This window comes from Bicyclus anynana, chromosome 19, assembly GCF_947172395.1.
Source record: "Bicyclus anynana chromosome 19, ilBicAnyn1.1, whole genome shotgun sequence".
In the NCBI taxonomy this organism is placed as follows: Eukaryota; Metazoa; Arthropoda; class Insecta; order Lepidoptera; family Nymphalidae; genus Bicyclus; species Bicyclus anynana.
Window position 1 is genome coordinate 7,278,225 of NC_069101.1, and position 15,158 is coordinate 7,293,382.

Here is a 15,158-nt window from a genome sequence, read left to right on the forward strand (position 1 = left end):
GAAACTAAATGTTAAAAACAAATGATAGCTCTTTTATAGTCCAGATTTTTTTTTTTAATTCAAGACAAGTTAACCCTTGATTGCGATCTTACGGCTCACCTCATGTTACGTGACGATGCAGTCTAAGATGGAAGCCTACCACCCAACCAGACTTGGGCCAATTTAGAAAATATAAAATCCTAAACTGAGCTGTGCTGAGAATCGAACCCAGGACCTCTTTGTTGAGAAACACAGCACTATCAACTACGCCAGGGAGATTGTCACAAAATAATGATTAAATTTAATCCATTTTTCAATTACTACAGTGACATTTAAATAAGTTGTAATAAAATAGCGAAATAATTTTACAGAAGGTAAATATGGACTGCTATCAATACATATATAAATAAAATTAATGTGTCTGTCTGTATATATAGCCTGCTACATCGTATATTTTTTCTAAAATTCCGCGGGACCCATTGATTAAATAGCCTTAAATGTTGCTCTATAACCTTCTCTCTCTCTCTAAATGTAGCTTCCAGTTAAAATCTCATCAAATTCAGTTCAGTCATTCCAAACATTAGCCCGGACAATCGGCCAAATATTAAAAAAGCATGTTTTTGAATCGATATCGTGTAATAATTTTACGCACTTAAAAAAACCATTATTAACAACAATACAGATTAATATTTTATCAAAAACATAGAAATGTGGTTTTTTTACAGTAATTAAATTTTAAAGCTATTATCTTGCTGCATTGAAAAGGCTAACTAAAAATTTATCATTATGTTCCTATCAAAAGAATGCGCGAGGTTTTCCACAAAAGGAGACCACTGTGGGCCATCATTTTTTCAGCCTCTATAAGGTCAGTTACTATATTAATCACTGTTGTTTTTATGCCTATAAAGATTGTTGCAAAAAGCCATTAGACATATTTAGCGTTCAAACGCGAAATAGTATATCCAAATGAATTGCCTTCAATTGCGCAGTAGCGCGTATTATAGTTGTGTAGGCATTGAACAGGGCGTGGTCGACGGAGACCTTAGAGAACGGATGTAGCAGCCTCGTTCGAACCGCCACTGCCACCATTCCAGATCAACGTTTGATGATAACCGCATCTGAAATAAAAAATATCGCTTGAGTGAAAAGGTCAGACGGCGGCCGCTGAGCCAAAATTAAAGTCGAAAATAATAATCATTACTGCAGAATATGCCCAACTGGTTCAGTATATTTTGATTAGGGCGCCCAGATTATCGAAATCGCGATGCGGGACTTGATATTGTAATCTATACTAATATTATAAAGCTGAAGAGTTTGTTTGTTTGCTTGAACGCGCTAATTTCAGGAACTATTGGTCCGATTTGAAAAATTCTTTCAGTGTTAAATAGCTCATTCACCGAGGAAGACTATATATAGGATATATATAATCCCCGTATTCATACGGGAACGGGAACTACGTGCATAAAACCGTGTAGTGTCAGTTAGTGATAGACATAAAGGAATACGTCAAGGAACTATCCAATAAAAATTATATTTTGAACATGTATTATGCATCATATTATTATGTAAACATTACTTTTAAAACATCTAGAACTAAATAGAATTTACTAAAATCTAAGTTGAATCTCGATATTTAGGCTATGCGTAGTTTTAAATATCTATCAACAATGCTACGTCACACTAGTACATGCAATGAATCGTTTTAACTAGTTGTTTAGTTTCAGTAAAAATTCTTCTAAAGGCTAGAACGCAGCGCCGTAATGAAAGTTTTTTAAAACATATCATCGGGTAGTCTGACGGGATAGCTGTTCTAGTGGTGTGATAATTAGCCATGGTTGAAACTAGACCTGACTGGAAGTAATTCAGAAACTAAAAATTCTTAACTTATATTCGGAAATTGTAAAAGTTTAGATTTATTAAAGCATTTATAAAATAAACAATAAATTATCCATGGTATAAGGAATGGTCCTGAAGACGTGAAATGGCTGTCCACCTCAAATCTGACAGCTTAAATGTCGATTGGGGTCTTACCATACCGAGCGTCCTTTCGACAGCTTTTCTTTCGAATAATTACGTTATGATAATTTATGTATACGCTTTTGGTGATCTTATCGTTAAGTTTTATGGCTTATTTAACAAAGTGTCATATGTTTACCTGTTAAATTAATCAATTTAACGTTAATTGCAATTAACACTTCATAAATTTATAAATATTGTAGTTAAGTCACTTCAAGCGTAATAAATAATCTATGTTTTTGCCTATAATTTATTGGGAAAATTCTGCAATGTGAAGTAAATCTTTTAATTGGGTTCTGCATAATAATTTGATACAATTAAGACTTAATACAAATATTTGGGACACGTGATTTCTTTTTGCTTTATAAACAAATTGATATACATTTTCTATACCAAATATGGTAATAACGAATATGGACATTTCTTATCAGTCGATTAAACGGAAGCTCACATGTAGATAGCTTTAATAGGGAACTTTAATTCTTAAATTAACCAAACATGACAAGCTTAATTTAGGAACAAATGAAATACCAACTTAATGAACTTACGATTTTTTGTTTGCAGTCACTTTTAATTTATTCTGTTACAACATAGCTACCGTGTTTCGACTGCAACAAAAAATAATATAAGTAAGTAAATCAAGTGAGCCGTGATAGCCCAGTGGTTATGACCTCTGCCCTCGATTCAGAAGGAGTAGGTTCAAATTTGGTTTGGAGGTTTGCACCTCCAACAGTTATGTGCATTTTAAGAAATTAAATATCACGTGTATCGAACTGTGAAGGAAAAAGATTGCAAGGAAACCTGTAAACCTGAGAATTTTCTCAATTCTCAACGTATTTGAAGCCTGCCAATCCACATTGGTCAGCGTGGTGACCTAACCTAACCTAACCTTCTTATTCTGAGAAGAAACTCGTGCTCAACAGCGAGCCGAATAGGTATGAGTTATTATTGCAAGTAAGTAAATCGCGAAGGCAAAGAACTGAGATCCGAGGTCTTATCACAGATAATGCGCGTCAAGTTAAGGTACCAGTATGACTCAAGAGGCTGACTTCATTAGTTTTAATGAGTTGCACGTCACCGCAAACTGTAGTAAGACTAACAATTAAAATTTTATAATCTCCACCCTTTTATATGTTATACATGAATGTATCTACTCGTATAGATATCTACTCGTATAAATACATACGATATATTTTTAATACTTTACATTTTTTTTGTACATTTAAAAGTAAAATATTTCTGAAAGTACTCAACTTACGTATTTAAAGCATAATGCTTAAACAACGAAGTTTAGAGGTGCAGGTGGGTAATAAAGTTATTCGGGTATTTTGGGGTAGTATTTCAAAAATACTTGAATCACAGTATGAATGGAGTATTTAAAAAATATTTGGACTAACAAACTTCCTGGAAAGTTCCACAATAATAATCTGCATGCTTTTCTGAGATCAATGCTGTGAAAGTGTGTGTAATATGGTCCTCATATTATGCAGACTCAACTCCTCACAACGCCTTGTCTATTAAGGGTTAAAACCAAGTAGATTGTAGCTAGAAAATAAAATGTGACGATAACGTTTGTTTATGATGTAATATTTCGTTTCTAGTTATTGAAATTGAGTAAAATATTAGCCTCACATAACTTTTTTTAGTTTGTAAACCAGTGTTATTCATTAATACATAATTATGTATTGATGCAAAATAAATAATTAAGTGTGTGTGAAATTAAATATAATATTTATGTTAAAAATGTCAGTAATAGATAATAATTTTTAAACTGTAATACTGTCTGAATAAAAGGCTTTTATTATTATTATTATTATTATTATTATGTATTGAGTTGACATTGCAATTATAATATCAAAGTTAACCAAAGCGGTAACATAAACACATGTTTACTAAAAAAATGGACATTAGTGACTTGAGACACTTTGGAAAAATAATTGATTGGTCAAAGTATCCGCCTCTGCCAGCCGGAAAGGTATCTATGTAAGACCGCAGATCCGCAATGTTCTGGTGATCTGATTAAATAATTTATGTGGAACATACCGCGAACTTATCACGGATATTTATGTCGCGCCGAACACTTCATTATAGACTAAGAGCCAGCGGTGGCCACAACTGTATCATTTTATAAAACTTTGTCAGCTCATGCTCCTACCATAGCCAAGTTTTAAGGATCCAGACTCTGAACTGACTAAGTATAAAGTTTATTTTTTTATATTTTTCTCGGCATAACGTGCGGAATTATATTCCCAGTCGTCAGTAACTTAGATTCGCGACAACCCATCGAAAAAAATATTTATGAAGTTATAAAAGTCAACATACATTTATTTAAATTCGGCTTAGTTTTTAAGTACTTTCAAAATGTTTTGAGAAAAACTAGATAATGGTGATTTTAGATAGTGGTGACCGAAGCACGATCTGACAAACTTTTAAGATTGGCGAAGGTCTGGCTTTAGCTGGCTCTCCGTCTATTATTATAAATGGGTAAAGCGAGTTGTTATCACAATTTACCTACATAAATTCCGAAATGCAAATTGTAGGACATGCCGAATCATGGCTATCATAATGGGAGATAAATCATTTTTATCCAACTACAGAACGTATGGAAGGTATTTAGGTAAATCTAGAACTCTAGAAGTTTAGGATATGAAGCCTGCGTGCCTGCAATTTTTCTTTCTTTAAGTTCTGGGCTTGGTTTTTGGTACACCCCCGTGCCTCAGAGAGTCGCCAATTTAAGCCGTTAGCGTATCTAGACGCCCGCGATTACGTTAACGTGACATTCAGAAGGCCTAGTGGCAGTTTGATATTGTGACGATCGCGTTAACGTAAACGCGAATTTCTAAGGAATTAAAACATCGCCATCTAGTACTACTGCACAACTGTTTCAATTCCTTATAAATTCGCGTTTACGTTAACTCGATAGTATCAGTATGAAAACATTGAAAACTCCCACTAGGCACACTATTTATAACAAATCCCGCGTGAACCATTAATTTTTCCGGGTAAAAAAGTAGTGTTAATCTAATGTAAAATTTATTTGCATTCAAAGTTTTAGCCAAATTGTTTCAGTAGCTACGGCGTAAAGGAAGAAGGAGTTGAAGAACAAACATATTTATATGCAAACAAACAATTACCTTTGTAATTTGATGTGGCAGTGATTATTATATAAACTCAATTATATAATCTAAAGCTCGCCAACCCACACAGAAGCAGCGTGATGGGTCTAAATTCTCCTTTAACGTCAAAAGTTAACGTTGATGATTAATAAAGCTCTCAGCTTGACTTGACTTAGAGGGCGGTTCGAAAGAAAAGGGTGTTTTAGCATCAACCTGACGCCCCAGCAGTCGTGGATGAACCCTTCTTCTGGATGACATTTAAAATCGAGGACCTTATGTTGAGGAATGAGTATGTGTGAGGAATGTTACTTAACATTAGGTGAGTTTGAGACGACTTTGAAATCGAAAAAATAGTAATTTAGAATTAGAAATACAGTAAGAGTCTCTTTTTGATCAAAAAGACAGCACCTGGAGGACGCCTTCACCGTAAAGGATTCTTCTTTTAAATAAAAGGGAAGAAAATAAACATTATAAAAATTATAACTTACTCAAATTAAACAATTAACAAATTAAAATACTTAGCACCTAATTAATTGTAAACTGTTAATAAGAGGAAACAAAAGGTTTTTTTTTTATTTTATTTATTTAATGAGTCTCTTTAAAAAACAGAGTGAAACCAGGTGCAAGCTGTTCATATTTTGCAGTTACGCACACACTTGTGCCCCATTAATATCGTTGGCCTAATTATAAAGGCTGTAACACGCCAAGAAATAATAATTGCATGAAGTTTATGGCACTTAAAGTGATATTGCTCATGGTTTAGTGTGAAATAGATCCTAAAATATTTTACTATAATTGAAACTTTGTCATTGCGAGAATGTAGTTAATTTGAATAATTTAGACATACCCTGCCAGTAAGTAAATAATATATACAGATATATTAAAATTTCCTGTCTGTTGAATATCTCTAAAGTAATTTTGTGTCGGATAGCGTCCGAGGATGTACCAAGTAGGTTTGTTTTCTCAAATGCTAGCCAATGTCCCGCAGTTTCATCGCGTAGTTCCGGTTTCCATGAAAATAAGGGGATACAATGTAGCCTACAACACTCGCAAATAACGTGGTTTTCTAGTGGTAAACGAATTTTCAAAATCGATTCAGTGGATCCTGAGATTAGTAGGGAGTAACCTCTGGTTTCACTGAAACAATTTTGAAATTTGATTTTGAAATGAAATTGAAAGGTAAAGTTTGTGGTATTGTAGAGACAATGCCACAAATTTTACGTCTTCATATCATTAGTATAGAAGTTTAAAGTAGAGTTTGGTTTGAAATGAAATGCTAGCACATAAGGCTTAACATCTATGCCTCAGGTTGAAAGACACTAAGTAGTGCATACTAGCACGAATTACTACGAAACTAAGTTTTTCTCGATTATAGATTATGTCACTTAACCTCAGTGGTGAGCAAAAATGCTCTGCCTTCTCTTAGTACTTGAATTGAAGAAGGAACTTTGCAATTTGTACAATTTGACGTATATTATTTATATATACCCTATCTAAGAACCCTGTGCGCGCCACTGCAGCACAAGTAAATGCGGCAAATGCGGATATTTGTTTGTTCCATAAATTATTACTAAAATCTTGTATTTCCAAGTGAAATTGCACGGTTGTCTAAATATTTTTAAGAAAAATACTATAACAAAACCCGATTCACATTGGTAGTTTTAAAAAAACATTTAACATTCCTACATACACACTTAGGTACAGTACGAATACAAAATCTCTTCTTTCAAGTAGGTTATAATAAGTTGAAACCAGCATTTTAAAATATTCAGTTTGCAGACATAGTCCGGGTATTTCCAAGTTTATAACAATAATTTGTTAGACATTTTGTTTATAAATCGATTTGAAACTTTAAGGGCTCGTTCCGAAACGCACGCTTTCAACGTAGCAAGATCATTTAACAGCTAATGGTATAAAATATAAATCAATAAATGTCACTATAAATCAACTTTAGGCATAGTTGACTTTGTGTCTAACTAGTGATATTTTAAACTGTATCAGTCTTTTAGGTTGATATGAACATGTTCTTTAACTAATTGTATTTTGGTACGTAACTAGAAAACCAATTATTTTATTCATTGCTTTTTGTGGGCAGTTAGTGTCGATCTGTATGACAGTTGTCAGTATTTAGAGACTTTTATTAGGTAGGTGCAATATAAGGCTCTAGCTGTCAAAGCTTTCCTTCATATTATAAAAGCAGAAAGTTGGGTCAGTCCATGAGCAGTGGCGTGCACAAGGGTTTTAAATAGGGTAAGCACTGTACGCACAACTGTAAAAATTCTGCTACAATGCAGGTTTATAATGAATGAGCCAGTGTATTTATCTATGAAGTGCATGCCCATGAAGTATCTGTAGATTTTGTTTGAAAGGAAAAAGAAAACTTTCCAATTTACAGTTTTTATCATCAATGTTATCGGCTTTGAGTAACAGATTACAAAGGTCCAAATAGAAAAGACATTTTTTTTTAATCTTCCCCTGCATAACATGAGAATCTATATCGCCTGTTGCTAGTCACTTCTCTTCTTGGCGATACTTCGAAAAACGCTGTTATAGATCAAACTTTTAAGATGTCCAACAAAGGGTTCCGTGAAGCCGAATGTTTGGCGATTTGAGATTATGTTGGGAACTTGAAGACAAAAAGATTCAACTATTATAAAATGACAAAGGTTTAGTCATTGCTGTCTCTTAGTCTACAACAATCAAGTACTCGTACCTATATTTACCATTTTAGGTTTGACAATGACAGGCAGCCACTACTACTACCTGATTTGTAAAATAATAGCAAACACTTGTGACTCCATTCGCGTAGTTTTCTATAAATCCCAAGGTAAATATGTATTTTTACGGGACAAAAGTAGCCTATGTTTTGCTTCAAGGTCCAAATTTCAACCAAGTCGTTTCAGCGGCTTAGCTGTGAAAAGGTAACAGTCAAACAGACTGATGAACAGACAGACAGACAGAAAGATACCCAGACTTACTTTCGCATTTACAATATTAGTATGGACTTGTATGAAATTATTGATTATTATTTATTTTTGTCGTGGCTTCGGAAACAAAACGCACATTAATTATTTTGAAAATGTTGATTTAATTCAGAATCATTTTTGTACCTATGTGTAGATGACACTTCATCATTATCCACCCATATTCGGCTCACTGCTGAGCTCGAGTCTCCTCTCAGAATAAGAAAGGTTAGACCAATAGTCCACCACGCTGGCCCAATGATGATTGGCAGACTTCACACACGCAGAAAATTAAGAAAATTATGTGGTATGCAGGCTTCCTCACAATGATTTTTCTTTCACCGTTTGAGACACGTGGTATTTAATTTCTTAAAATGCACACAACTGAAAAGTTGGAGGTGCATGCCCCGGAACGGATTCGAACTCACACCCTCCTGAACCGAAGGCAGAGGTCATATCCACTGGGTAATCACGGGGTTAGATGACACTTAACAAAAGATAATTTCAATCGGATAAACCTAGGCATAGAGAGGAAATATTTTTGCTAGCCGGCAATTTAAAGAATGGGGGCTTGTACGTCAACTTTGAATATCCACGTTCTCCTGTACAATTTTAATTAAAAAAATATCTGTTTTCGGGTAGTTACAGAGACTAAAACCTATTCACAATGATATGTTAGTTTCTCTCTAAAAGTAAATTATATCAGAACTGTTTACCAAAAATTTGATTTCAGATTTCATTTGACTGGACTTGAAAGGTTTGCATTTAGGTAGAAAAAAGACGGACGTTCACTAATAAAAATGAGTCACTTAATTACTATGAAAACGTTTAATAATTCCCATATATCTTTAGTTTCCTATTGCGTATCCTTGAAAAGTCTCCTTGACTTAATTAAAACCATAGAACAGTAAACCCCATCGATTCATCGCTACAGAGAATAATGTGATACAGTTAGCAACTACGTAACGTTATAGTATCCGTAAAGCTATACACACATTAGGTGTTATTGGTTACGGAAATCGTCACCTAATACCTACTCGATTAGCACTATTTACCATTAAACAATTAATTAGAAATAATGATAGGAAAAGTCATTTCATAACTTATTTATTACAAAATATTAAATTACTAATTATTTTAAGCTTATAAATTATCGGAGGCAGAGGTCATATCCACTGGGCTATCACGGCTTTTCTTTTCTTTTTCACGGCCGATTCCGGAGGGTGTGGGTTCGAATCCGGTCCGGGGCATGCACCTCCAACTTTTCAGTTGTGTGCATTTTAAGGAATTAAATATCACGTGTCTCAATCGGTGAAGGAAAACATCGTGAGGAAACCTGCATACCAGAGAATTATCTTAATTCTCTGCGTGTGTGAAGTCTACCAATCCGCATTGGGCCAGCGTGGTGGACTGACCTGGTTGGCCTTACCCCTCTCATTCTGAGAGGAGACTTGAGCTCAGCAGTGAGCCGAATATGGGTTGACGACGTTATAAATTATAAACACTTGACGCCCGCGACTTCGTCCACGTGGAATTCTAGAGGTCAAACCCGGTCAAGCTTCACTTTGACATATGTGCACTTACTTCTTCTCTACCCCTACCCTAAAACCTACCCTACCCCTACCAAACCACAACTCTACCACTACTCTACTCATATCTTTAAAGTTGGATCAAACTGCACAGGATGTGCAAATTTGATTTAAATTGGTTAAGTACTCCTACAATATTCTATTATACACTAAGATGAATTGACGATTGTTCTACTAGTACTGGCATGTAATGTGCAGCCACCCTTAGGCACAGTCGAATCTATTCGATGTGCGGTGGTAAGTGCGGGGTGCGGCGCGTGCGGGGAAGGCGTGGCCGGCGCCGGCCGCTCGCCTTGACTCCAGCGTCAAGCATCGCATGATCTCTAATGTACTGCAGTTCATGAGTTTTGGTACTTAATCTATATTCACATTTTATTGTCAACTTTTCGTGATAAAGACAATAATTTATTGGAAACTATATTTATTTTTATATTTTTTACGACGCTCATGTCTGTAGATAAAATTTTATATTTCCTTTTATTTTATTTTTATAATACGTTTAGGTAGTTAATTTAGTTAATTATTATTGTTTTAGTTAGTGTAAATAATTGTACATATTTGATAACAGAATTTTATATTAATCCATTCCAATTGAAATTGTTTGTTAGGCTTTCTAATTAATGTTTGCTGAAACTTAATATTTCATATATAGATGAATAGACCTGATGTGGATGCAGGGTAATCTTAATAAAGTATTTTCTTAATATCTTCTAAAGTAATATACCTAATGCTATGAAAGGTGGTGTATCGATATTTTTAAAAATGATTGACGTATTAAAAACAAACGTATGTTTTGCATATACGCCCCTCTGGTTAGAAACCCGCAATATGTATTTCCGTTTTAATCAGTTTAAGTCAGTGCCACGTAACTCCACGTTAACGCTCAAAATCAGGCTTAAGATTACCTGTATGCACTAATCGCTTGCGTGATATATATCCGTAACAAATTCCTACACTAAACTGCACTAGACGGGAACTGTTTTTAAATTCAGTTACGATACCTAAATGTTTATAAAAAGCGCACAATAGTTTAAGTATCAAAACTCGCGATCGCTGTACACCGGGAGTGAATGTGGCGACTGTGCCGGGCGCGGTGATAACGCTCCGTTATCAGGCTGCGGAATATATCACTACCTGCATGCAACTAGGGCTCGCGTAATATCTGTTACATGTTCTTGTGCCGGCGATATTTCTTGCTCTAGACTCTAGGCACTGTCCCGCATGTTACTGTTGTGTAAGACAAGATTTAGTGACTTTCTGTTTGGGCTGTTTTAGGCATATAGCCGACTTGGACTGCGAATTGTATATCCTGGTCTATATTAACACTATGTTATATGCTAACTCGCAGATGACCACGACTTCGTCCGCCCTTAGATCGCTTTATCCGGCCCTGTAGCACAATCCGTTCTTAGCGGACGTCTAAACTTAACTATAAGCATCTCTGCCTAATTACATCTTTGTACCCAAGCTGTTTTCGATATTTGGTGATAAGTGAAATTTGCTTTTATATATGCTCATGAAAACCGACTGTGGTTTATGTTGCACTATGTATCGGCTTCATTACAATGTGTATTTTGATATTATGCTTAAAATCTATCAAATTAAGGGATAGTACCTTTCATATAATATTTGCCCTGGATGTTCTATGTTTTAGTAGTGACGGATAGTTTTAAAAATAAAATATTTTATTAAGAAAATATAAATTTTCTTATAAAAGTAAATTGAATGTCGATGAAGTTCCGCCGGTTCTTAGACTATAGTTACGGTAGTTCAGATTGTAGACACAATATAAACATTTATAATTTTATTTATGTTTATAAGTATCTCATTTATATAACGTATCGAGTTAGTTGTATCTTGTTAAGAAATAATAAAGCTATTCAAAACAAGCAATTTAATGTTCTCAATATGATCATAACACGGTGGAATCATCGCCAGACCACTTATATGCTAATGAGGTTGATCGTCCGTATTCTCATGTATAGGCGGCAAAGCTTTTAATATTCCACAAAATCATTGAGTATATTAAATATCAAAAGAGGATTTTACATTTTACTGAAATTCCAATTAATGTGCGTAGTTTTGGCAAATGCTTTAACTTTTTTTATTTTATAAACTTCTTAAAAATACGCTAATGTCGGTTACTTAAAAGTCATGAGGTTAATTTAGTTGTGTCGTATATAGGTATTTCGTCAAATCTGATTTTCTATTTCAGTGTCATAATCAAATAAAAAAAAATCAAAATCAAATAAATGAAAATTCATTTAGGCTTAGTTTACAAGCACTTTGGAAACGTCAGGTAATAATATTATAATTAGATAATAATAATTAGTCGAAAACATAAAATTAAAGTTACGAGGGTTCCAAAGCGGGTTTGCGGTCTTAGAGTGGTAATATTTGACATTTAACGATCATTACCAGTTATTAATGGCAGTGAACGGGAACGAAAAGTTTACTGAACGTTTCTTAAAAGAAGGAGATCAGTATTTCGTCGGACCAGGGCTTGAAGCAGACCGTCGTATTTCGATGCCACATATGCCAATCAGTGCACCAATTGAGCTTAAGAGAAAAAAATAATCACGAAAGTTGAAATTCTAAAGAATCTTAATTAAAATAATTTGTAGTCAAAATGAGCGGTATTATCGTGTCGTGGTATCTTGGGCTATGAGCAAAGTGTCTGTGTCTAGTGATCGTCGCGAGAGATGACAGCAGCAGGGGTCAGAGACGCCGTGCTAATGTACCTGATGTATTGTTACGATTGGTCCTATGCCTTCCGACTAGGCATGCACGCTAAAAGGCATTCGCACCCGTGAAATTCAATACTATTTGACTAGGCGTCATGTAGGCATTTATCCTATGAATTGTTTGGGGATGTTTTGATATTAAATTACGATCGTTTCCTTTGTCTGGAAGAATCGACTCAACCGATCAGTAATAATAATCAAACCACCTAGAAGAAAAACCTTGAGCAGTTCCAGAGGCTTGTTACTCCGAGTACACGTTTAAGAGTACCCTTTTGACTAGCCAACTCTCACCTTCACGGCTTCTAAAGTTATTCTTTATGCCATTCAAGGGTTTTGTTTGGTTACATTTTGATTTGTTAATTATATTGTCCTTACAAAATTTGTGAATTTACCTTAAGCCTTGGTTCAACATTGGTGTTTTTATTTTTAAATCCACTAACTACTGAGTGTCCTTAATTCAGAAGTGGGATGATGTTGATCCGTTTAATCTATTGTAATATAGTTTTAGTGATAACATCAAAATGTCATCTAGAACAGAGCTACACTAGATCTGAACAAAGCAAAGAAGATAAGTTATCAGAAAAAAAAACATGATTCCGTGTAGATTAAGCCCCAGGCAACAGCATATAATATTAAGGCTAGTAAGCTCCTACTTAGACCTCATTACTGTTTTCATTGCTTGCATTGTAGTCTATCGCATGCTATAACACTTTGTATAATCATATTTTGTACTGAACCTACCTATATATCTATAGGTATGCCTATATCTCTTACTGACCTTTTGATGACATTTTTGTATTCTAAATGTAATATTTTGAAAAATTACTTTTACCTACTTAAGATTTTTTTAACAGTAAAAACATACCTTGTGCGCAGGAAGATACTCGTATGTGTCGGATCCGCAAGTATAGGTAATAATAAAATATATATTTATACGTCATAAAGAACTTCCGCGATTGATACCAATTATTTGCAATCATATTTATGAGGCCCGCCTCATACTGAGGCGTAATTATCGGGGAAGACACCGAGATCTAGTTCCACAAATAAGGCAACACCACGTAAGGTATACGTCAACTACATTATTCATTTTGTGCGCTGATGTAGTAGTGTTGAGGAGCGTACCTTGCGTGTTTCTTGTCATTAAACTATTACAGTAATATACTAGATGACATATTGCACTGAATCGCTGATTTTACTGCAGTAAAATGGGAGAAATGCACTTTGAAATTCTACCATTAATAGCTTGTTGTTAACTATGCTACAGATCAGAATAATCGGCTCTTAGAGAAGAAAGAAAAGCTAAGTTCTTCAAAGCTTAAACTTCAACAAAAAAACAAATAAACAAGTAACAGCACACGTTGGCTCCCCAGCAACACTCCATGAGGCGTTCGGCGACCTGGGCGGCCTGCTAAGCTTCTGGAGCGAGCTCGGTTGGTTGGAATGACTTCAGTGGGGACCATCACCAAATGGATCGACGAACAGCGGCCAACCCTTAGTGGCCAAGTGCGGAAAAGGCCTAGGAAAGTAAAAGAAGCCTAACCCCTTCTGGGTTAGGCTTCTTTTACTTTCCTAGGCCTTTTCCGGAACTAAAACCGAAAGCCTCGTGATCTCAAACCACATATGCGTTAGGCAGTGGTTAATCAACGAATCATTAAAGTAGCTTTTTACTTAACTTAAATAACTTAACAATCTTATATTATCTTCTCGACTGGCATTAGATCCGTATGATAAATACAAGATAATGATAATAATAAAGGACACGCCTTACAACAAATTATCACATCTGTTATTATAACATAAATAAATACCTAAGAAAATATGCCCATAATTATTTGAATTAATTATTATTTATAAACGTATGGTTGTTGTTAACGACACTATAACTAATATCGCCTACGCGTTGCTCTGCTCTACTAATGCGCATTACAAATACAACACTACTTTAACTATAATAACCAACTAAAATAAAAAAAGGTTGTTTGGACTCTCAAAACGAACATAACTAAGTTAAATACAACAATTGTTACGACGGATAGTAACTCAATGTTAAGTTTTTATTAATAGTATTAAGCTTGGAAGACTCAAAGTTACTCAGCGGGCGATGGAGCGCGAGTTTCACTGCGTGATCAGGAACGAGGAACGAGGAGATCCGCAGACGAACCAAAGTCACTGACATAGCTCAGCGAGTCGCGAAGCTGAAGTGGCAATGGGTAGGCCTCATAGTTCGAAGAACCGATGGAGGTTGGGGTGCTGGAATGACGACGTTGCACCGGAAAGCGCAGTGTTGGTCGACCCCCCCACTGGGTGGACCGAGGATATCAAGCGGGTTGCAGGGACCCGCTGGATTCTGGCGGCTCGAGACCGTTGTGCTTGGAGGTCCATGCAAGAGGCCTATGTCCAGCTGTGGACTTCTATCGGCTGATAATGTAAGGTAAGGTTGGAAGGATTTTATTATGTGGGCGATTTGCCTAAATGCGTTATTAATTGAAAAGCTTTATATGAAATTGGGTAATTTAATCTATATAAATAATTTGACTCGTTAGACAGTTTGTAGACGTAAAAGACAAACGTTAAGTTTTAGTTGAGAAAGGCACCGGAAATTGAATAATATAGAATGAAGGTCATAATGCAAATAAAATACGGATATAATTTTTTAAGTACTTGTGTTTAAAATGATATACAAATCAATAAAGATACAAGTACGCGAGCAGTTTCCTCTACTTTAACTTTTAGGCATATCGCAGACGA